At 47.2% G+C, this 21,842-nt stretch overlaps 2 long non-coding RNA genes across 3 annotated transcripts in view; one reads left to right on the top strand and one right to left on the bottom strand.

Annotated features, from left to right (window-relative positions):
* LOC108535033 (uncharacterized) overlaps positions 1-8,641 on the bottom strand; it is a 38,706-nt gene extending 30,065 nt beyond the window's left edge. The window contains exon 1 of the long non-coding RNA XR_001887116.1: positions 8,275-8,641. This is a non-coding gene — a long non-coding RNA (uncharacterized LOC108535033). The remainder of the gene's footprint in view (positions 1-8,274) is intronic.
* Positions 6,605-21,530, top strand: LOC108535032 (uncharacterized). Of its 2 annotated transcripts, XR_001887115.1 has the most exons (4): positions 6,605-6,775; positions 16,226-16,314; positions 18,870-19,017; positions 20,809-21,530. It is a non-coding gene; the product is annotated as an uncharacterized LOC108535032 (long non-coding RNA). The 2 variants fall into 2 exon arrangements; XR_001887114.1 differs by lacking the exon at positions 16,226-16,314.
* Positions 21,531-21,842: the final 312 nt, after the last annotated feature.

The following is a 21,842-nucleotide window of genomic DNA, read 5'->3' as shown; positions in this document are numbered from 1 at the left end:
AATCCCTCCAGAAAACCATATTACTCCACTTTCTTTCCAAAGGACATTCAAATCTGTTGACATGCTTGCTCTAAAACAGTCTCCAGTGATATTAAACAAATTGGCGGCTCTCAAAATACCTTGGGTGAGGACCAATAAGTGTTGTATGCGCTTTACATGCTGATAATCACACCGAACCCACAGCATTTGTCTGATGCCTAGTGGGCTCAGCTTTGCCCAAGGCCCTGGTCCAAGGACCTCTGAGGTACACAGCCTCGTCACTCAGAGAGGAGAGCCCGACTCGATGCCAAACAAAGGCCAAGGGATTCTGCACATGAAGACAAAACAAAGTCTTCCTTCTCAACTAGAGAATGGCTTACCTAAGAAAAAAATCAACTGGAGGGGAAAAAGAAAGTGAGGATGTCAGCGTTTAACAGGAATCTTGAAACTTTGACAGGAAGGGCGACCCTTCTCATTCAATCTGAAATGTACACAGACAGGTCACAGATATATTCCAAATACATTTTTTAATTGCTAAGTATGTTTAAAGAAGATTTTAAAGTAAAACTCAATGGACCAGTTTATACACTGCAACTTCATTACGTTTTTCCAACCACGCAGAGCTAAGCTGAAACTCAATTATACTGAAGCTTAAACACAACTATTACCAGTGTTATTCTATCCCAAAGAACGAGCCAGGTCTAAGCTGATGTTTCCTCCTGTTGTGACAATAAGAACTTTCCCCATTGTCTTGCACCTTTCCCCTTCTTGCTCCATTTCCAGCTCTCCATCACGCAGGGAAGGCAGATTAGAGTTCGCTAGAAACACAATACCTGAGACATAAAGGCCTCGTGCCTACCTGCCTAGGAGTACAACTCAGATGTACTCCTTTCTAATAAGGAGTGGCAACGGAGCTTGCAAGCTGAAGAAAATATAACTTGGGTGTGATTAACAAGAGCTTAGGCTAACACATGCCTGCTTCTGTAATTATATTCTGTTTGTCTAGAGAGAAAAAACAAAAGAACAATAAATCATCCAGTGGTGCATGATTGGCTTAGTTCTTTGTCTCTCTCTCACTGGGAAACTCACAATGAAGTTCTTACAGGCAGAGGTCGCAACCCAACCTGCCCACCATTCTCCCTGACACCTGTCACTGACCAAGATGACTGGCACATGCAAGAAGCACATGGGCCCCTGCAAAATCTCTCAATTCATTTTACTGTTTCTTGGTGAATTGACTTCTATTACCTCCCTTTTCTCTACCCGTATTAGTTTCCTAAAAACCACTACAAGTTAGCAGCTTAAAACCACACATGGCTGGGCGTGGTGGCTCACGCCTGTGATCCCAGCACTATGGGATGCCAAGGCGGGCAGATTACGAGGTCAGGAGTTAGAGGCCAGCCTGGCCAACATGGTGAAACCCTGTCTCTACTAAAAACACGAAAATTAGCCAGGCGTGGTGGCACGCGCCTATAGTCCCAGCTACTCAGGAGGCTGAGGCAGGAGAATCACTTGAACCTGGGAGGCGGAGGTTTCCGTGAGCCGAGATCGCACTACTGCACTCCAGCCTGGGCAACAGAGCAAGACTCCGTCTCAAAAACAAAACAAAAAAATGTACTATCCTACAGCTCTGGAGGCTGGAAGCTCCAGAATCAGCCTCGCTGGGCTAAAATTAAGGTGTTGGCAGAGCTGGTTCTTTCTGGAGGCTTTAAGGGTGAATCGTTCCTTTGCCTTTCCAGCTTCCAGAGGCTGCCCACGTTCCTTGGCTCATGGCCCCTTTGTCCATCTTTAAAGGCAGCAGCAAAACCCAAGTTTTCTCCACCTTCCATCGTCACATCACCTTTTCTGACTTGGACGCTCCCAAGTTCCCCTCATAAAGTCCCTGTGATTACACTGGGCCCACACAGATCACCCAAGACCATCTACCCCCCTCAAGATCCTTCACACAATCACGTCTGCAAAGTTCCTTCTGCTGTGTCCGGTGACACATTTGCAGCTTTGGGAATATTACTCTGTCTACTTCCTCTCCCACTGCATTGGCCAGCACAAAGCTGAGACATCTCACAAGAGTGAGCCCTGATCTGGGATTCGAGAAGTATGGTCACTAGAAGTCAGACAGAAATCTGTCCACCTGCACTGTAGGTGTCATCCCAGTATTCAAATGTCAGCTAAAAAGCTCTAGGGTGTCTGCAGATGCCATCAGCCCAGCTTCAACAATGACCATATCTGTGTGGGCCTGTGTGTTTACCCACTGCAAGTCTAAACAGCTGTCACCAAAATGCCCCAGATCTATCCCCTGTCTCTGCCCTATTGCTCCCCCTGGTCCAAGACACCACAGTCTCTCCTGGGGACACCTACAGCAGCTGCCTGAACAACCTTCCCATTTCCTGCGGGGCCCGCTGTAGCCCCTGGCCCATGCAGCAGCCAGTGACCTCCCCAGAAGGTACACCCAGTCCCATCAGTTCCAGCTCAGAAGGCCCCACTGGCTTCCCAGCACATATGCAGTTAAATTCGAGGCTTAAGTGGCCTCACAGCCCACATCCTATGACCCTAGCTCCCTCTCCAACCCTATCTCACTCCTCATCTGCTTAGTTCATCCTCCCTATGCCCAAAGTTTTCTCTTCAGTTCTTCTTATGACACTGGGTCTTCTTTAGGCCTCTGGCCTCAGCGGTTCCTTCTGCTGAATCCACCTCCAGGCCCCACCCTTCTGGCCTGGGGTGGAGTGTGTTGACTTTCATCACCAGCCATTCTATCCTCCTCCAAGGCAACTTCCGACTGCCTTGAGGAAGCTGGATGTCATGTCTCCCCAGGTTTCACATGCCGAAGTCCTAACCTCAAGTACGTTAGAATGAAACTATGTTTGGACATGGGGTCACTGCAGATGTAATTAGTTGAGATGAGGTCATTAGGGTGGGCTTTAATTCAACATGCTGGCATGCTTATAAAAAGGGGAAACTTAGACATGGACATGAACACAGGGAGAACACCCTGTGAAGACAAAGGCAGGAATCGGAGCAATGTGTCTACAAGCCAAGGAGCACCATAGATGGCCGGCAACCCAGCAGAAGCTGGGAAAAGGCCTGGAGGAGATTCCCCTTCACAGCCTCAGGAAAACGAACCCAGCTGACACTTTGATCTTGTACTTCCAGCCTCCAGAATGATGAGACCAAAAAAATGTCTGTTTTGTTGTTGTTGTGGTTGTGGTTGTGGTTGTTGTTGTTTGAGATGCAGTCTTACTCTGTCACCAGGCTGGAGTACAGTGGTGCGATCTCGACTCACTGCAACCTCCGCTTCCCAGGTTCAAGCGATTCTCCTGCCTTAGCCTCCGAGTGGCTGGGACTATAGGCATGTGCCACCACACGCAGCTAATTTTTTTGTATATTTAGTAGAGCCGGGGTTTCACCATATTGGCCAGGATGGTCTCGATCTCTTGACCTAGTGATCCGCCCGCCCCGGCCTCCCATAGTGCTGGGATTACAGGTGTGAGCCACCACGCCAGGTCAAATGTCTGTTGTTTAAGCCACCCAGTCTGTTATGGCAGCTCTAGGGAGCTGATATGCTGGGAAGGCTACCATCGTATTTTCTGATCCCCTGCGGGGACTCTAGAAGAGTAGACCCCCAACTCAATGCACTTGCGTGAGGTTTGGATGGTGGAGGTGAGTGGAAGCAGGTGGCTCTGTTGCTGCTTCTTGGCTGCTGCTCTTGGGTGGCCCAGCTGTGGCAGCACTGGGGGTTCCTACAACAGTGTTGAGAGTCTTCATTTTGTGAGTGTCATGAGGCAGTTCCCATGGTTACGGGCAGACTGCTCCCAGACCCCTGGATCCAGCCTGTAACATGTTCGTGTGTGTGTGTGTGTGTCTGTGTGTGTGTGTGTGTCTGTGTGTGTGTGTGTTTGTATGTGTGTGTGTGTGTGTGTGTGTGTGTGTGTGTGTGTGTGTGTGGAGAGAGATGGAGTCTCACTATGTTGACCAGGCTGGTCTCAAACTCCTGGGCTCAAGTGATCCTCCTATCCTCCCACCTTGGCCTCTTAAAGTGCTGGGATTACAAACATGAGCCGCTGTGCCTGGCCTGTCACACATTTTTTTTTGAGCCAGTCTCGCTCTGTCACCAGGCTGGAGTACAGTGGTGCCATCTCGGCTCACTGCAACCTCTGCCTCCCAGGTTCAAGTGATTCTCCTGCCTCATCCTCCCAAGTAGCAGGGACTACAGGTGTGCACCACCACACCCAGTTAATTTTTGTGTTTTTAGTAGAGACAGGGTTTCATCATGTTGGCCAGGAGGTCTCGATCTCTTGACCTCGTGATTTGCCTGCCTCGGCCTCCTAACGTGCTGGGATTACAGGCGTGAACCACTGTGCCCCACCCTGTCACACATTCTTGAGCCGGTGGCTACTACCCTAGCTAATGGTTCCTGACTTTCTTGACAGCAGCTGTGAGCACGGTTCCCGGCAGCCCACTGGGGTGTGATTTGGGGAGCTGCTGCGGAGGCCTGGCCTTCTGAAGGATTCTGAAAGCACCTAATACCCTGCATTAAATCCTGTTCTGCTCAACTTAGCCAGAAGGACGGCCTTTTCTGCAGGTGGACACTGGCAGCCTCACATTTAGAAACAGATGCTGCTTTCCTCATGGACGCCATCCACTCTTCCACCACCCTCCCTCTCACTGAGTTGTTTTCTGTTGCACTCACTGGTATTTAAATGTGCTGCGTTTACTTGTTTGTTTGTGCACTTTTTGCCTGAATTGTGACCTCCATGGAAACATCGACCTTGTCACTGGGCCTCTCTTCTGACATCCTCATGCCTAGAACAGCACTTGGTGCAGTGGCCGCTTTGGGGTATTTATGGAAGAAGAGAGAGAGAAAAGGAACTTCTAAGTTTGGCTTCTCCTTGAAGCAGCTTCCAAAGGTGTTTCTAGAACACTTAAAATATGTGAAAATAAGGGCTACCTGGGTTATATGTTAAATGAATTATGCTAAAGAAGACTCAGCAGTTGCTAACTTTTCTCCTCTGCTCTTAAATATCCCGTTCTGCTGTTTCAAATTAGAAACTCAGAGTTCCAAAACAGTGAGATCGTTTACTTCTTTTCTAAAAAAAAAAAGTCCTTGGAATAACGGAAGTACTTTAAGAATCTATGGGGCAAGAATAGAAGCTAGTCATCATTGTCTGTATAAGCCAAAAATAAAATCCTAATGCCCCACAGCTATCTGAATGGACCCCACCTCTTGGCCAAGGGCCTTCCAGAGTTAACCCGAAAATCTAGTTTAGGACAGGACGGGAAGCGGGGGTCAGACATGCCTCATCACCCCAACATCAACACAGACCTTAAGTCTGATAAGAAACACGTACAATATCTTGTTTCTGAAGCCTGCTACCTCGAGGCTTCCTCTGTATGACGAAACCTTGGTCTCCACAAGCTTTCATCGTAACTCAGACATTCCTTTCTATTGACAGTAACTCTTCCAACCAATTGCCAATTGGAAAATGTTTACACGTGCTTATGACCTGGAAGTCACTCTGCCTCTGCCACCAACTTTGAGTTGACGCCCTTTCAGACAGAACCAATGTACATCTTGCAAATATTGATTGATGTCTCATGTCTCCCTACAATGTATGAAAGCAAGCTGTACCTGACCACCTTGGGCACGTGTCCTCAGGACCTCCTGAGGCTGTGTCACGGGCACGTCCTTAACCCTGGCAAAATAAAACTTTCTAAATTGACTGAGACATGTCCCCGATACTTTTGGGTTCACATCTGTCACTGAGATGGTAACTATGGTCGTTTGAATACCCCTCACATTATCCTCATCTACTCACAGCAGCCCTATTCATCTGGCAAATTGAGGGATATCACTTGGAATATTATGTTTTTATTAAAAATACGATTTTGGTTTTCTAAGGGATGCTCTGGGCTGCTCTAAACCAGGGTCTGCAGGGCCCACCGGTTTCTGCAAATGAGGTTTCACTGCCACTCAGCCAGGTCCGTTTGTTTACATATTGCTTAGGCTCCTTCCTAGAGCTGAGTTGTTGCGTCAGGGACCACATGGCCTTCAGAGCCTAAAATATTTACCCTCTGGCCCCTTAAGAAAATGTTTGTCAGCTCCTACTCTAAATAAAACCCCTGGCCACATGGCTCTGGCGCTGCCTAAAGTCTTTGCTGTGCCCTTTGCGGATATGCTAAGGATGAACTGAGCTCAGAGCCGGCCAGTTTCAGGCTCCTTCCTGAAGCTATAGGAACCTGGAATTCTCAGCCCATGTGACCAGTACTGGCCAATGAAATGCAAGCGGAACTGACCTGCGCCTCCAGGCTGAGGCAGTGAAACGCCCCTGAGCCTTTCCCCAGTCTCACTCTTCTCCCCCACAGCAACCAGCAAACTTCCGGAGAGCAGAGCCAGTGTCCCTGCACGGGGTAGAGCGCAGACTCCGCCACTGCTGACCTATGATGGGCTTGCAGTGAGCAAGAAATCAGCTGTGCATATTATGGCACTAAGATTTTAGGGTTGTTTGTTACAGCACAATAAGCCTAGCTCATTCTGACTAGGATTGTAGTCTTTTGCTGTCATAATTAATTTGCATTTCTCAGAGTTTAAAAGGGTGCACTGCCCCTCCCCGATCTCAGGTGGGCATTTTTGAACTTAACTAGATAACAAAACACAGCTAAGATCAGTCCTTTTCTCCAGCAAAGATGGCAATGCTTTAATACCTCTGAGCATGTTAAAGATCCTCCGAGACTCTAGCCTCTGCTGCAAAAACACATACGAATACCTACTACTACTGCTGCTGTGATGATGACAGCAATGGTGAGAATATTTTAAATATACCAGGCGCTGTGGCAACTGCTTTCCAAATATTGTCTTATTTAATCTGATCATTACCCTATGAGGTAGGGAGTGTTCTGATTCCCATTTTATAAATAAGGAACCTGAGGCTTAGAGAGCATCAGTGACTTGTTCAAGGTCACCCACAGCTGTCAAGTGATAGAACTTGGATAAAAACCCAGACTCCTTTAATGGAGTATGGAGGGAGGTCAGAAAACATAGGAAGTAAGGGATTGTGATTGACAGCGTGTCCTTGCAAAGGGACAGGTTGAGAGACACAAAGGCAGCTGTCTGAGGTGTGCTATTCGCCAGCTTCAGGAGAGAAGTGGCAGGCTACCTCCAGCTATCCAGCCAAGGAAGCTTGGGGACATGTTAGTTCCTGCCTTCATTTCCATCAGCAACCTCAAAGCCAACCCTTGAGATGATGAAAATAACATTGTTTGATAAAGAGTTGATACTCTCAATCCTATGAAAATGTGGATTAAAGCATCTTACTGATTTATTTCATCTGAAACAAAAGAGCTGTTAAAGTGAACTAACTATGGCCTGAGAAGGAGTCAGTACTTTTTTTTTTTTTTTTTAAGATGGAGTCTTACTCTGTTACCCAGACTGGAATCCAGTGGTACAATCTCGGCTCACTGCAGCCTCCACCTCCCAGGTTCCAGTGATTCTATTGCCTCAGCCTCCCGGGTAGCTGGGATTACAGGCACACACCACCAGGCCCAGCTAATTTTGGTATTTATAGTAGAAACGAGGTTTCACAAGTTGGCCAAGCTGGTCTCGAACTCCTGACCTCAGGTGATCCACCCACCTTGGCCTCCCAAAGTGATTACAGGTATGAGCCACTGCGCCCAGCCAGGACTCCATACTGCTGTTTGAGTTCTTGTGGATGAACTGCAACCTAGCTTAATAGGTAGACAAGATTGAAAACCTAACTTAGGAGAATGCGCCTGTAACAGGCTGAGTCTTGGCCAAGCCCAGCGGCTGTACTTCAACCACTCATACACTGCTGAGTCTTCAGGCTGTGTTCAAATAAGGCAAACGCCATACTGCAACCAATCCAGCTGTCCTGTATGTCACTTCCAATTTCTGTGTATCATTTCCCTTTCTTTGTCTATAAATCTTCCACCACGTGGCTGCATGGTAGTCTCTGCTGTGACTCTGGGGGCTGCCCGATTTGCAAATCGTTCATTGCTCATTAAACTCCTTTAAATTTAATTCAGGTGAACATTTTCTTTTTCAAAGCTAAGTAAGAATTTGCCAACGTGATACATAAACTTAATCATTTCTTCCAACTAGATTGCATCCCCGAGTCTCCCCTTTTGGGAAATTTCAGAACCTACACTGCCGCCCAGCTCTCTGCCTTCCTATGACTCAGCCCCCGCCACGCTGCACCTCATTCACGGCCCAGGCGTCAGGGACAGGGCAGGGGTAAGGGGGGTTCATCCCCCTGATAATAAGAAACCCAGTACTCTTCCTACCTTCTTGGTAGAAATCGCCTCTCTGGGACTTGACTTCGTGACAGCCGCCTTTCCTATGGCGTACAATCATTTCTCGTGTTTGAGTGGCTTTGGTGTGCTTTGGAATGTGTGGTAGGAAGTTGCATGAAATTTATTAAATAACCAGGATCTCCTGTTACCTGATCAAGGCCTCTATAGAAAACCATTGCCCCGGGAGAAGGGATGATGGCACCTCAGACATCTTCCCATGTGAATCGTGATGGCAATGTCTCCCCTGCCCTGAGACGGCAAGACGGAGAATCAGGAGAGGTGGTTCTCATGATCCTGAAAGCATTTTAGCTTGGATGTGGCCACTTTGAGGACTATAACTCTAAGCACCCTAGTTCATGTTCTGTGATTATCAAAATATCTTCCGAACCCTGGACAGACCATGACATCGTTAAGCCAGGTATTGTGAAGTCACGTGGAGGTGGTGTCAGATACAGAGCAGAGAACATTTGAGAGGTACTGGGTTGTCTGGGGGGAACTCTGGGCTCCAGAAAGGTCCACATCTGCAGGGAGAAAGTCCCGTGGTTGATTCTGGAAATCCAAACTCTTACGAGAGCCAACCACCAGCTTCCACTTCACTGTAATTACCCAGGCGAAGTGAGTGAACAATCTGAGCCTCCCCATAAAACTAGCCCTCTAATTGTTGTGGTTTAACAGCCTCAGACCTCAGGCTGGGTGGAGAGGAGGGCAGGCCTCACAGAAGCCAGACACAGCCACCCCCGCAGGCAGCCAGGAGCCAACACAGTGCAAATACAACCGGCTCAGTCCTACAGCTCCTGTTCGGTTTACCGAGAATACCACCTCCAAAGCCATTCACAAGCGTGAGGTCACTCCAGTGAGAAAACAAGTAAAGCTGAGCTGTTGACAAAAATATCCCCAACCATCTAACCAAATAGTAAGCCCAGCATTATTCTATTCCAGTAAAAACCCAATGACATAGGCTAGGGCCACAGTTACTATCCCTTTGGTTGATGATTGCACTGAGGTTTAGGAAAGTCCTACGGCTTATAGGAGGTCAGACAGCCACAGCAGCAGCCCCGGGCAGCCCGGGGCCAGGTTCTAGACCAATGCACAGCCCACATGCCTTTTTCAAAACTAAAAAGGAAGCACACTAGCACCTTCTCCTCCATTCTAAACTCCTGTCACTTCCTGGGAGACCAGGTAAGGCTCTCCTGGATGTCTTCACAGAGTAGGCTTCATACGGGGTCAGCCTTGACCTCCATTCATGCAGACAGCGCATGGCAAAACAAGCTGAACACAAGCGTTCGAAACAAACAGACCCTGCAACCCAAAGCTTGACGAAGTTCCTAGTTAGTTAGGGCTGGTGATGGACGACGGCCCTGAGAAGTTCATTCTGTTTGAACAAAAGAGGCTGTGTCAATTTCAGAACCATTTATCTCTTAAATAATGCATAGTAATGTCCTCCATGCCTGTCTCGTGGAGGATCATCCAAAGGGTGATAGCATCAGAGCTTTAATCTTGGATTTTTGTGTCATCTGTTCTGCCAATTTCTGATTCATTCCTCTCAACAGTTTTGCCACCGTCTTTTCCTGGATCAGGTAAAGCAAAATCCAGATCAGCCCAGGCCTGTTTGCAAACAGAAATGCAGAAATGCTAAATCTCAAAGATTCTGTCCTGCCCAAGGAGTGTCCTTACTTTACACAGAAATGGAGCGAAGCCTCCTGCACCTGCGACATGGGCTCGTGTGCACCCTGAACCCAAAGCTGCTTTCTGGGCTCACCATGTAGTCTCTCTACCTGAAGCCCCCACCCAGCCCCACCCTGTGATGCCCACACTATGGGTCCACCTCGCAGTGCTGACATTCATCCCCCCTTTGAGGACGTTCTGAGTGTCAGGGTCTGGGCTTACACCTTTGCAAGGGCGTGTTTGTTGTGACTCTAACTTTCTTCTAATGGAAACTGAACTCTTATGTCTAATGGAGATGATGGCGATGTCAAGCATCCCCTTCACTTTTTTGTGGATGACCAAAACCTCATGCATAGGGACCCAGCCCACTGCCTTATGCAGGGTGGTGGGCATGCAGAAGTGTTTGTGGGCTGGATTTGAAAAGCTCCCACTTCAAGGATTAGGGGTCCATTAAATCGTGTGTTGTAATGTCAGAGCAGAAGGTTGAATCAGAGAGAATCTGAGAGGAGAAATTGCAAGCATCGCTGCTGATTGCTTTGCCTTGTGTCTGGTGGTATCGCTGTGCCTGAATCCACATCACTAACAATGGCCAGCTGTCTTATGCCACCTACACTCGTGGTCAGGGGAGGCAAGGTCTGACATCAGAAAGGAGGGCAAGAGGTCTGGGAAGGCAAAACCAGCATCCCCTCTGAGAAGAGAGAACCGGCCTTCCTGCAAGGTCTACCCTTGGTGGCCCTACCCAAGGCCCACGTGACCTCTCTTCCCACTGAGCCCTCTAATCTCCCCACAGCACCCATCTACACCCCCTTATGGGCCCAGCCACCATCTTCCTAATATTGCCTTCATTGACGGGCAGTGCTCATCACGGCTGCTAAGAGAGTGAGCAGCTTACATCAGCACAGCCTGTCGGTAAATGCTAGGTGATTGAAGGAAGGAAGGAAGGAAAAAGGAAGGATGATGTGTTCTCACATCTGTCTGCTAAAACAATAAAAAGTCACTGCTTTTGTCATGCTGTGATCACCAAGCCCCCTTTCCTGCCCTTAACTCCAGGAAGCTGGACTCCAGCTCAATCCTGCCCTTACACAAAGGCAAGCCCAGTAGGCCCTTAGCATGTTGGTGGTGGTGTTGTCCTTGTTAACCCGAGTGTTGGGGCTGCTGGGAGAGGGACCCAGAGAGAGACCAGTGGCTTAGAAGGGCCCAGACCCAGACAGTCTCCAACAGCACGTGAGGACGGAGAAGAGGAGGTTGTCCTGCTGGGAAGGGTGAGCACAGCCTCCCCAGAGAGGTGTGAGGCAGGAACAGGTGTGTTTCCGCCCACCTGCGCTCACGCCCCTCCGCAGGGTCCCAGCCTGCATTTTATGCCCCAGCCTTGTCTTCAGGGCTTCCCACCCCTTTCACTTTGTCCGTTAGAGCCCTTAGCCTGGTAATGATGGTTATTTGAGAAACTCCCCATCTGATCATTACCAACCTCTCTGCCACATCTGAGCCAGATTCCTGATTGCTTGCTCTGTCTCTTCTAACTCCTTTTATTTTATATCTTTTTTAGATCCCCTTGTAAAAATTTTATTCAAAACAGATATGTTGCACTGGGTAAATTGGAACCCAGTGCTGTCCCACAAGGCTTTTGCTCCCATAAGTTGTGATACTCTGCATTTACCTGTCTGCCTCTCCAGTTTTGGGGTCAGCGGTTTGCTCTGTGACCTCAACTCCCTGACAGATCTAAGAATGGCTGCTTTGGGATTTGGTCGGGCTCTTTTCTTATTGTGTGTATAGGAGTGATGACGTCCAGGCTCTTCACATGCCAGACCAGAAACTGCAAATGTCCCTATTCTTTCCATTCCCAGAATCCGCTCACCTTCTGATATCTATGGCATTGCCTCTGAAGCTCTGATGACCGTGAACTCCACGTGGGGCCCTCTCCCTTCCCCACTCTCCGTTTCTATGTTTGCAACCTCTGTTAGGTCTACTGAAAGGCTCTTTCCTCTAACAGAGCTTTCCCTGACACTCTGACTAAAACTTTGGATGCCCCGCTCCATCCCCATCTTGACACCTCGGATGCACGTCAGTCCCGTCATTGAGCACTGTCTTCTGAGACGGAAGGCACCTTGAGCACAGAGCATGGGCCTGGTCATCTTCCCTCTCCTAAGAGTGGATGTCTCCTAAGACAAAATATTAGCAAGATAAATATCTATGACTTTAGTATCTCAATACAGCTGCTTGGGGTGGAAATTAAGAATGAGGACATGGATCAATATAAAATAAATCACTGAATTGTGGCATTGGGAATTATCTTAAGAATTTGAGAAAGGGGCCTGCCATAGTGGCTCACGCATGTAATCCCAGCATGTTGAAAGGTCTAGATGGGAGGATCACTTGAGTCCAGGAGTTCAAGGTCAGCCTGGGCAACATGACAAAACCCCATTTATACAAAAAATACAAAATTAGCTGGGCTCAGTGGTATGCACCTGTGGTCCCAGCTACTTGGGAGGCTGAGGTGGGAGGATCGTGTGAGCCCCAGGAGTTCAGGGCTGCAGTGAGCCGTGATCACACCACCATACTCCAACCTAGGCAATAGAGTGAGACCCCATCTCAAAAAATGAAACAAAACAAACTAACAAAACAGAATTTGAGAAAAGGAAAAGAGCAAAGTAGAGAGGCAGGAGAGACAAGGGGCAGAGAGCTGAAAACCGTGAAGGGAGATGGGAAGCTGGAACCCAGCAAATGGCCCGTGAAGGATGCTTTTAAGCACAGAAATACGTTTCCCAAAGTGGTTGGTGTTACTGGAGCATAAATGCTCCAGGTCCCCAAGCCACTGGCCAAATCTGCACACACACACACAATGCTTTGTGTGCCTCATGTGTGAGTATTTTATAATGGAGTGTATTTATAATGAACTCCATGTCTCAGTAGGCACAGAAAGAAATGGAGATTGTGCGTGTGTGCAGGTGATGAGATAGTTCCTAAACAGAACCAACTCAGACAAAGCAGGAATTCAGAGGAATTGGACTTCCCGTGACCAGCAGAGTGGGTTTGATGCAGCCTAGCATTTAAGAAGCCGAGTTACCACAGTTGACATCTGTGAACAGACGCATGAAAGAACAAATGAATGAACTCACGCAACATTCAGAGAGGGTTTGATGTGTGGGCTCCATTTGTCAAGACTGGCCATGGGATAGAGCGTCAAAGAAATACCAATCGAGGCAGAAGCCGTATGGAGAAAGGAGGCCCAGGCAGGTCTGTCTGTTCCGTTGTATTTTGCAAAGCAGACTTCATCTGCCCCAAACAGGGAGAACTGGTAGGGATTTACAGCTACAATCTGTCAGCCATGAGCTAGGCAGCGATGCAGATGAAAACAAAGACAATCTGACCACTGGATTCCTGGCCAGCCTCCTGTGTGGGTCTTCTGGGAACCCAGGGTGACTGGTCCTCTCTGGAGGACAGAGCCTGGGCTCAGAAATGGCCAGGAGTGGGACCACCTGCCTGGGTCATAAGCCCACCCTCACCTGTGTGCCAGCCTAGACTGGCCCTGCTGCCCAAAGTTGATTAACTTGGGATTAGATCTAAAGAGTCAATCTTCCTCTCTCTCTCTCTCTCTCTCTCTTTCTCCCATAAGTTGTGATACTCTGCATTTACCTGTCTGCCTCTCCAGTTTTGGGGTCAGCGGTTTGCTCTGTGACCTCAACTCCCTGACAGATCTAAGAATGGCTGCTTTGGGATTTGGTCGGGCTCTTTTCTTATTGTGTGTATAGGAGTGATGACGTCCAGGCTCTTCACATGCCAGACCAGAAACTGCAAATGTCCCTATTCTTTCCATTCCCAGAATCCGCTCACCTTCTGATATCTATGGCATTGCCTCTGAAGCTCTGATGACCGTGAACTCCACGTGGGGGCCCTCTCCCTTCCCCACTCTCCGTTTCTATGTTTGCAACCTCTGTTAGGTCTACTGAAAGGCTCTTTCCTCTAACAGAGCTTTCCCTGACACTCTGACTAAAACTTTGGATGCCCCCGCTCCATCCCCATCTTGACACCTCGGATGCACGTCAGTCCCGTCATTGAGCACTGTCTTCTGAGACGGAAGGCACCTTGAGCACAGAGCATGGGCCTGGTCATCTTCCCTCTCCTAAGAGTGGATGTCTCCTAAGACAAAATATTAGCAAGATAAATATCTATGACTTTAGTATCTCAATACAGCTGCTTGGGGTGGAAATTAAGAATGAGGACATGGATCAATATAAAAGAAATCACTGAATTGTGGCATTGGGAATTATCTTAAGAATTTGAGAAAGGGGCCTGCCACAGTGGCTCACGCATGTAATCCCAGCATGTTGAAAGGTCTAGATGGGAGGATCACTTGAGTCCAGGAGTTCAAGGTCAGCCTGGGCAACATGACAAAACCCCATTTATACAAAAAATACAAAAATTAGCTGGGCTCAGTGGTATGCACCTGTGGTCCCAGCTACTTGGGAGGCTGAGGTGGGAGGATCGTGCGAGCCCCAGGAGTTCAGGGCTGCAGTGAGCCGTGATCACACCACCATACTCCAACCTAGGCAATAGAGTGAGACCCCATCTCAAAAAATGAAACAAAACAAACTAACAAAAACAGAATTTGAGAAAAGGAAAAGAGCAAAGTAGAGAGGCAGGAGAGACAAGGGGGCAGAGAGCTGAAAACCGTGAAGGGAGATGGGAAGCTGGAACCCAGCAAATGGCCCGTGAAGGATGCTTTTAAGCACAGAAATACGTTTCCCAAAGTGGTTGGTGTTACTGGAGCATAAATGCTCCAGGTCCCCAAGCCACTGGCCAAATCTGCACACACACACACAATGCTTTGTGTGCCTCATGTGTGAGTGTTTTATAATGGAGTGTATTTATAATGAACTCCATGTCTCAGTAGGCACAGAAAGAAATGGAGATTGTGCATGTGTGCAGGTGATGAGATAGTTCCTAAACAGAACCAACTCAGACAAAGCAGGAATTCAGAGGAATTGGACTTCCCGTGACCAGCAGAGTGGGTTTGATGCAGCCTAGCATTTAAGAAGCCGAGTTACCACAGTTGACATCTGTGAACAGACGCATGAAAGAACAAATGAATGAACTCACGCAACATTCAGAGAGGGTTTGATGTGTGGGCTCCATTTGTCAAGACTGGCCATGGGATAGAGCGTCAAAGAAATACCAATCGAGGCAGAAGCCGTATGGAGAAAGGAGGCCCAGGCAGGTCTGTCTGTTCCGTTGTATTTTGCAAAGCAGACTTCATCTGCCCCAGACAGGGAGAACTGGTAGGGATTTACAGCTACAATCTGTCAGCCATGGGCTAGGCAGCGATGCAGATGAAAAACAAAGACAATCTGACCACTGGATTCCTGGCCAGCTTCCTGTGTGGGTCTTCTGGGAACCCAGGGTGACTGGTCCTCTCTGGAGGACAGAGCCTGGGCTCAGGAATGGCCAGGAGTGGGACCACCTGCCTGGGTCATAAGCCCACCCTCACCTGTGTGCCAGCCTAGACTGGCCCTGCTGCCCAAAGTTGATTAACTTGGGATTAGATCTAAAGAGTCAATCTTCCTCTCTCTCTCTCTCTCTCTCTCTTTCTCTTTCTCATTGCTATTATTTCTTACCTGGAGCCAAAGTTCTGAGAAGCCTGCACCCTCATACCCCATCTGTAAATCTTCTAGCCAGATGTCCCTTCGATAATCGCATTATACAATGCAAGAAAGAAACCCAAGATGTTCCCCCAAATACATAATACAATGTTAATGTAACTGCTGGGAGACATCACCAGAGAGTGCATGGAAACTCTACAAAAGCAAAGCAAATCCAAACAAAAAACCCTCTGCACAAGGCCAAGGAGCTGAAGTGAGTTAAAATGAAACATCAGTAATATTGTTTGGGAAAACAAAGAATCATATAACACATGGCTTCTAAAAGAAATTTATTGAATGCTTTCAGACAACTTGAACAACAGGGCTTGGCAGATTAACAGCCGTAACTGTACCTGCAGGTGTATATCAAGTTCAGACATCTGATGCCAGGTCCCAGGCCCTGGGAAGGCCAGAAGGCCCAATATTAGACATAATCATTCTTGCTTAATGCCGTTTTCAAAGCCCATGTAATTCATTGCTGGGGTTGTATTTCATGTTTAGGTTGTCTGGCTTTCTTTGTTCTTAAGAAAACAAGCAACCAATACCAGCAGGCCAAACATTCTTTAGAATCAATGAAACCATAGAATGTTACCACTGGGAGGCATCTTGGAAATTCAGACTCCAATTCTTCTGTTTTTCAGAAAAGCTAACTGGGGCTCAGGGAAAGAAAGCAAGTGGTCTCTCGGGCCAGAGGAAGGAGGAATCCGAAAGAAGGAAGGAATAGCCCTTGGTAAAGAACCGGACTCCAGAGGGCACACAAAATACTGCTTCCTGGTTTCACACCACCTAGACTTCATGATAACAATGACACCCATTGTGTGATTTTTATTTCCAGTTTACTAAGATCTCTCAGTTGGAATTTCTTTTGACATTCACAATCTGTCTCTAAATGCATGGATATGACCTACATATTTCAGAGTAGGAAACCAAGATGTAGCGAGATTGGACCAGGATTCCAAGGATTGGGGCTTAGTTAGTCACATCCTTTTCAGTTTTGAGAGTTGAATGATCACTAGTATGAACAATGACTGTCCCAGGCAAACCAGAGGGCTGGGTTACCCCACCTGTGCCCCCAGCCCATGCCAGTCCCATTCAGCCATGTGGCTCCCAATCCCACCCTCCATTGCATTAGGCCTCATATTTCTCAAAGCACTTTTATGGTTCTCTTGTGCCAAGTAACCCAGTGAGTTGGGCAGGGTGGACCTGCTGTATCATTTACACAAGAAGAAATGGAGTGTTCAAAATCTGCTTTTCTGAGGCCATGTAAACCACGAGAACTGTGCAAAGGCATTAATTCAAATGCACATCCAGGGATCTTTAGTCCTGGGTACATCAGGGTACCTTGGGCCTGCTGTAGATCCGGATGTCTTAGCAAATCCAGAGTTCCTTACTCCTGCTCTAACATTCTCTTTCCCACATACCTTTACTCCACCCAGGGAAGGAGAGAGGAAGGAAATATTTAATAGATTGTAACATATGAGATCCCCCCAAAAAGTGTTTTTAAGTTAAAGAAATCAATGATGAGGGGAGGGAAGAGGGACCTACCTTCAGTTCAGCCTCCAGGCAAATTTCCAAAAGGCCGGCATGTTGGAGTCAGCTCTGGGACAGCAGCCCCATCCCACTGAGTCTTGGGGGAGATGAGAAGGGTCTCAAGTCCCAACAGTCATGGAGCCCTCAGCTAGTGGTCTCCTAAAAAGAATAAAGCCTCAGCTTGGTCAGATTGGCTCTCTGGGCCAAATGGCAACCTGAACTGGAGGCCCCAAACCTGGCAGCTCATGGAAATCACTTGGAAGCAGGGGTTATCCCAGATCTGCAGAATCAGAGTCTGGTTTGAACCAACTCTCCAGGCAATTCCAATGAGCAGCCAGATGAGAAGCAGGGATTTGAACAAGACTTCATTACTATTACAATTATGTCAAGTCATTTCTAAAATCTCCCTCTTCTTTTGCATGAGCTAATGAAAGAAAACCCACTTAATACCATTTTTTACATGAACTATATGATTGCCTTTTTTTTTAACAACGTAGTTTTAGGGAATTTAGGGTGAAGCATGGGTTTGGGAAGCAGGACCTGAGTTGAGACTCTGGCCTTGACCCTAATGAGCAGTGTGAGACCTCAGGCAAGACATGTGACCTTCCCAAACCTTGGTTTTCTTAACTGTGAAATGGTGGTGATGATTGAATAAGCAGTGCAGGGTAATGTGAGAGTCGAATTATATAGTTTTTATAAACTGCCTTGTGCACTGGGAGCACTTGGTAAATGGAAGCTTTCAGGAACATTGTTGTGTTGTCTCTATGCTTGGCAATGTGGGCAGTTCACAATGTGAAGGGTAATTTTTGCTTCTCTCACTGTATCACCATGTCAGCAGCCCAGTGTGAGCCAGCACAGTTGAGCATAGACTCCCTACACTCTACTCTCAGCCCTGGGGTCTAAGACAGCGTCTTGTGGGGCTGAGTCTAAGGCAACTGCAGGGGCACAGATAAGTCCTTTTATTGGCGTTTTCCCCAGCTCAGGGTCAGACACGGATGCTCTGGGGTAACTAAGGAAATCCCCTCCCACAAGTAAAGTAGGAAAATCGCCATGGCAATCCCAACCTGAAAACAACGTAGGCACGACAATGGTGCAGTGGGGGTTTAAAGGTGTGATTGGGAAAGTGTCATGGAAGTGTCTCAGCTAGATTTTGATGAATGCATGGGATTCGTGCAGGAGGTAGATATGGCAGGAAGGGCTCTCCAGGTGAAGGAACCAGCCTAAAGAAGAGCTCAGAGGTGGGTGTGGTGGGTCTGATGAGACTTCATCAGACTGGTTGGTGCTGCACCCACACTTGGGGGAGGGGAAGAATGTTGTTAGCCCTAGCCACCCCCACGCTACCTCCCCAGCAGATTGGGGCTGCCAGGGAGCTGGGATGGGCTCCTTCCTCATCCGTGCAGGGTGTTTCATTTCACAGGACGTGGCTGACCTGAACCAAGGCCACGGCTTTGGCTCTACAATTAAGAAACCACCACAGTTCTGACTCTGTGAACAACAGAGGTGTTTATCCCAAGAGTTCTCCAAGTTAGACTGGAGGGTGCCTGTATGCTAGAAGGTTCTATGGAGGCACTGAAGAGGGGTGAAGCCACCATGATGTCAATTAAAGGTGACATCCTAGTCGTGTGGTCTTTCCGATGGACAGCACCAGAGTCAGGTCTGGATTGGTTTAAAAAGGTGGAGTTGGTTTCAAGGGCTACAAAGACAGCCTTCATAACTTTGTTTAAGACTCATTCCATATGGGTTTAATACTTACAGGTCCTGAGAGCTAGATGCTTTGCTTAGGCGCTGAACGCATTGCCTCGCCATCAGAAGCCCCGCATTCAAGACCATGAACTGTGAGTCAAATTAAACTTTGAGTGTTCCTTTTCCTGCAAGACAATGGATGCCTCAGCTGAAGAGACAGGTAAGAAGTGCAGAAAAAGAAAGCAAAGCAATCAGCGTTTCAAGATAACGATCTCATTCTGTGGAATGTGGGCTCCAGGAAGCAGGCATGAGGTCCAGTCTTTTCGTCACCTGTGTCTGGTAATTGGAAGTGCCCCTATAAACAGTGGTTCAAGGAACAAAGTAAGAGAAACTCCTCTCCATCTAATGAAAGTGAATGTTTCCATGGGGATTGTGGCTGTTAGGAGTAGCAGGGGCACTTGCTTTGGATTTAGGCTTTTGCATTTCCTTTAGCCCTTAAAAGAACATTCTCTAGGTAGAATATTTATCAGGACTGGCCCTCTTTTGAGAAAAATTGAAATATTGGCACTTAGTATCAAAAGCACAGGAGTGAGAACATGCGGTGTTTGGTTTTCTGTCCTTGAGATAGTTTGCTCAGAATGATGGTTTCCAGCTTCATCCATGTCCCTACAAAGGACATGAACTCATCCTTTTCATGGCTGCATAGTATTCCATGGTGTATATGTGCCACATTTTCTTAATCTAATCTATCATTGATGGACATTTGGGTTGTTTCTATTTTTATATTTTATTTAGAATAATGTACATCTATATTAATAAATGAGATTAACTCCAAAAAAAGCACAGGAGTGCTACTGTGCCCTCTGGGACAGTTTCACATGGAGAAAGCTTGCTTTCCTGACCCTTAGCAGGGTTCCCCAACCTGGAGTTTACCTGGAGGTGCCCATTAGAATGCAGGTTCCCAGGCCTACCAAACCTGGGACAGAGCCAAAAATCTGCATTTTAAAAAATAATTTCAATTTTTATTTTCGATTCGGGGGGTACATGTTCAGGTTTGTTATGTAGATATGTTGCATGACACTGAGATTTGGGATAGGAATGATCCTGTCACCCAGATACTGGGCATAGCACCCAACAGTTAGGTTTTCAACACTTGTCCCTGTCTCTCCCTCTCTCCCTTTGGAGTCCCCAGTTTCTATTGTTGCCATTTTTAGGTCCATGAACACCCATTGTTTAGCTCCCATTTATAAGTGAGAACATGTGGTATTTGGTTTTCTGTTCCTGCATTTCATTCCCTTAGCCTATTGGCCTACAGCTACATCCATGTTGCTGCAAAGGATATGATTTTGTTCTTTTCTATTGCTATGTCATATTCCATGGTGTGTATGTAGCACATTTTCTTTATTCAGTCCACCATGGATCGGCACCCAGGTTGAGTCCCTGCCTTTGCTATTATGAATAGTGCTGATGAACATATGAGTGTGTGTCTTTTTGGTAGAATTATTTATTTTCTTTTGGGCATATACCCAGTCATGGGATTTCTAGGTCAAATGGTAACTCTGTCTTACGTTCTTTTTTTTTATTTTTAATTTTTATGGGTACATAGTAGGTGTATATATTTATGGGGTACATGATATATTTTGGTACTAGCACACAATGCGCAATAACCACATTATGAAAAATGGGTATCCATCCACTCAAGCATTGATCCTTTGTGTTACAAACAATCCCATTATACTCTCTTCTCTTTTTTAAAAATCTGAAATATATTGGAAACCATGGCTTTTGTTTAGTTTTTTATTTAACTTTTAAGTTCAGGGGTACATGAGCAGGTTTGTTACATAGGTAAACTTGTGTCATGGGGGTTTGTTGTGCAGATGATTTCATCACTCAGGTATCAAGCCTAGTATCCGTGTCAAGTTCTTTGAGTAATCTCCAAGTTGCTTTCCTCAGTGGCTGAACTAATTTACACTTCCGCCAACGGTGTCTAAGCCTTCCCCTTTCTCCCCAGCCTCGCCAGCATCTGTCGCTTTAGCCATGCTGACTGGTGTGAGATAGTATCTCACTGTGATTTTGAGTCGCAGGGAATCTGCATGTCTGCAAGTTCCTCAGATGAATCAAGTGAAGACTAACACTTGTGAGCTAGCACTGACTTCTTCAAGCAGCGTGCCTATCACCTGTGACAGCTCCCTCTGGGGAATGTGGTGCCCAGGGCACACAGCCACCTCTCCCAGGACCACCCTTTGACCTCTTTCAGTGGTGAAACCATCCCAGCTACCAACAACTGCAGAGGCAGCAAAACAAAGTAAACCAGGAAGAGAAGCAGGCAAGACCACATATGTGACTAATAAAGTTTCTGGAAAAAAAAAAAAAGGACCTGTTACTTGTGTCTGCAGTGACCCTGACCCCATAGTCAGTGAGTGAGCAGGTTTACAAGTTCTTGAAATAAATGTAAGCGGCACTATGGTATAATTATCTTTTCAAAACTGCATTTCATAACCAGAAGGCTGGCCTCCAGTGGGGCCACTCCCGAGGCACCATCCACCCATCCCTGGGAACAGCCCCCAGTGGGCTTCAGATAATCCTCCCGCCAACCTTTGCAATCAGCTCTTTATTCCTTCCTGTGTTCCCTCACACCACATTCCTTCAGCTAATTGTGGCATGTCTCCTTTCCCTTGGCAATTAGCCATTATAAAGAAAAGCGTTTCACCTCCTGCAAGAAGCCTTCCTAGATTTCAAGAGAGCCGGTTCCTCCTACCTCCCCGCCCCAGCATCCCCAGTGAACAATTGCAGATGCCTAAGTTACTGAAGCCATGCAGGAAGAATAGAAAAACAATTAAAAGGGAATCGAGAAGCAAATGCCAATTTTTTTACTCTGTTTCCTGATGGGCTTCAGCAGACACAGGTTGAAAATGCATAGGCAAGATGACCTGTGGGCTTTTCCTGCTGGATTAGACAAGCACATCCCAGGGTCAGCCTATGGGACATGGACGCACCTTGGTGCAGGGATCCATACTGAGTGCAGGATGTGGATGGGAAAGGATA

The sequence above is a fragment of the Rhinopithecus bieti genome, unplaced genomic scaffold (assembly GCF_001698545.2).
Source record: "Rhinopithecus bieti isolate Rb0 unplaced genomic scaffold, ASM169854v2 scaffold_12151, whole genome shotgun sequence".
In the NCBI taxonomy this organism is placed as follows: Eukaryota; Metazoa; Chordata; class Mammalia; order Primates; family Cercopithecidae; genus Rhinopithecus; species Rhinopithecus bieti.
This window is presented reverse-complemented; position numbering and strand designations above follow the sequence as displayed.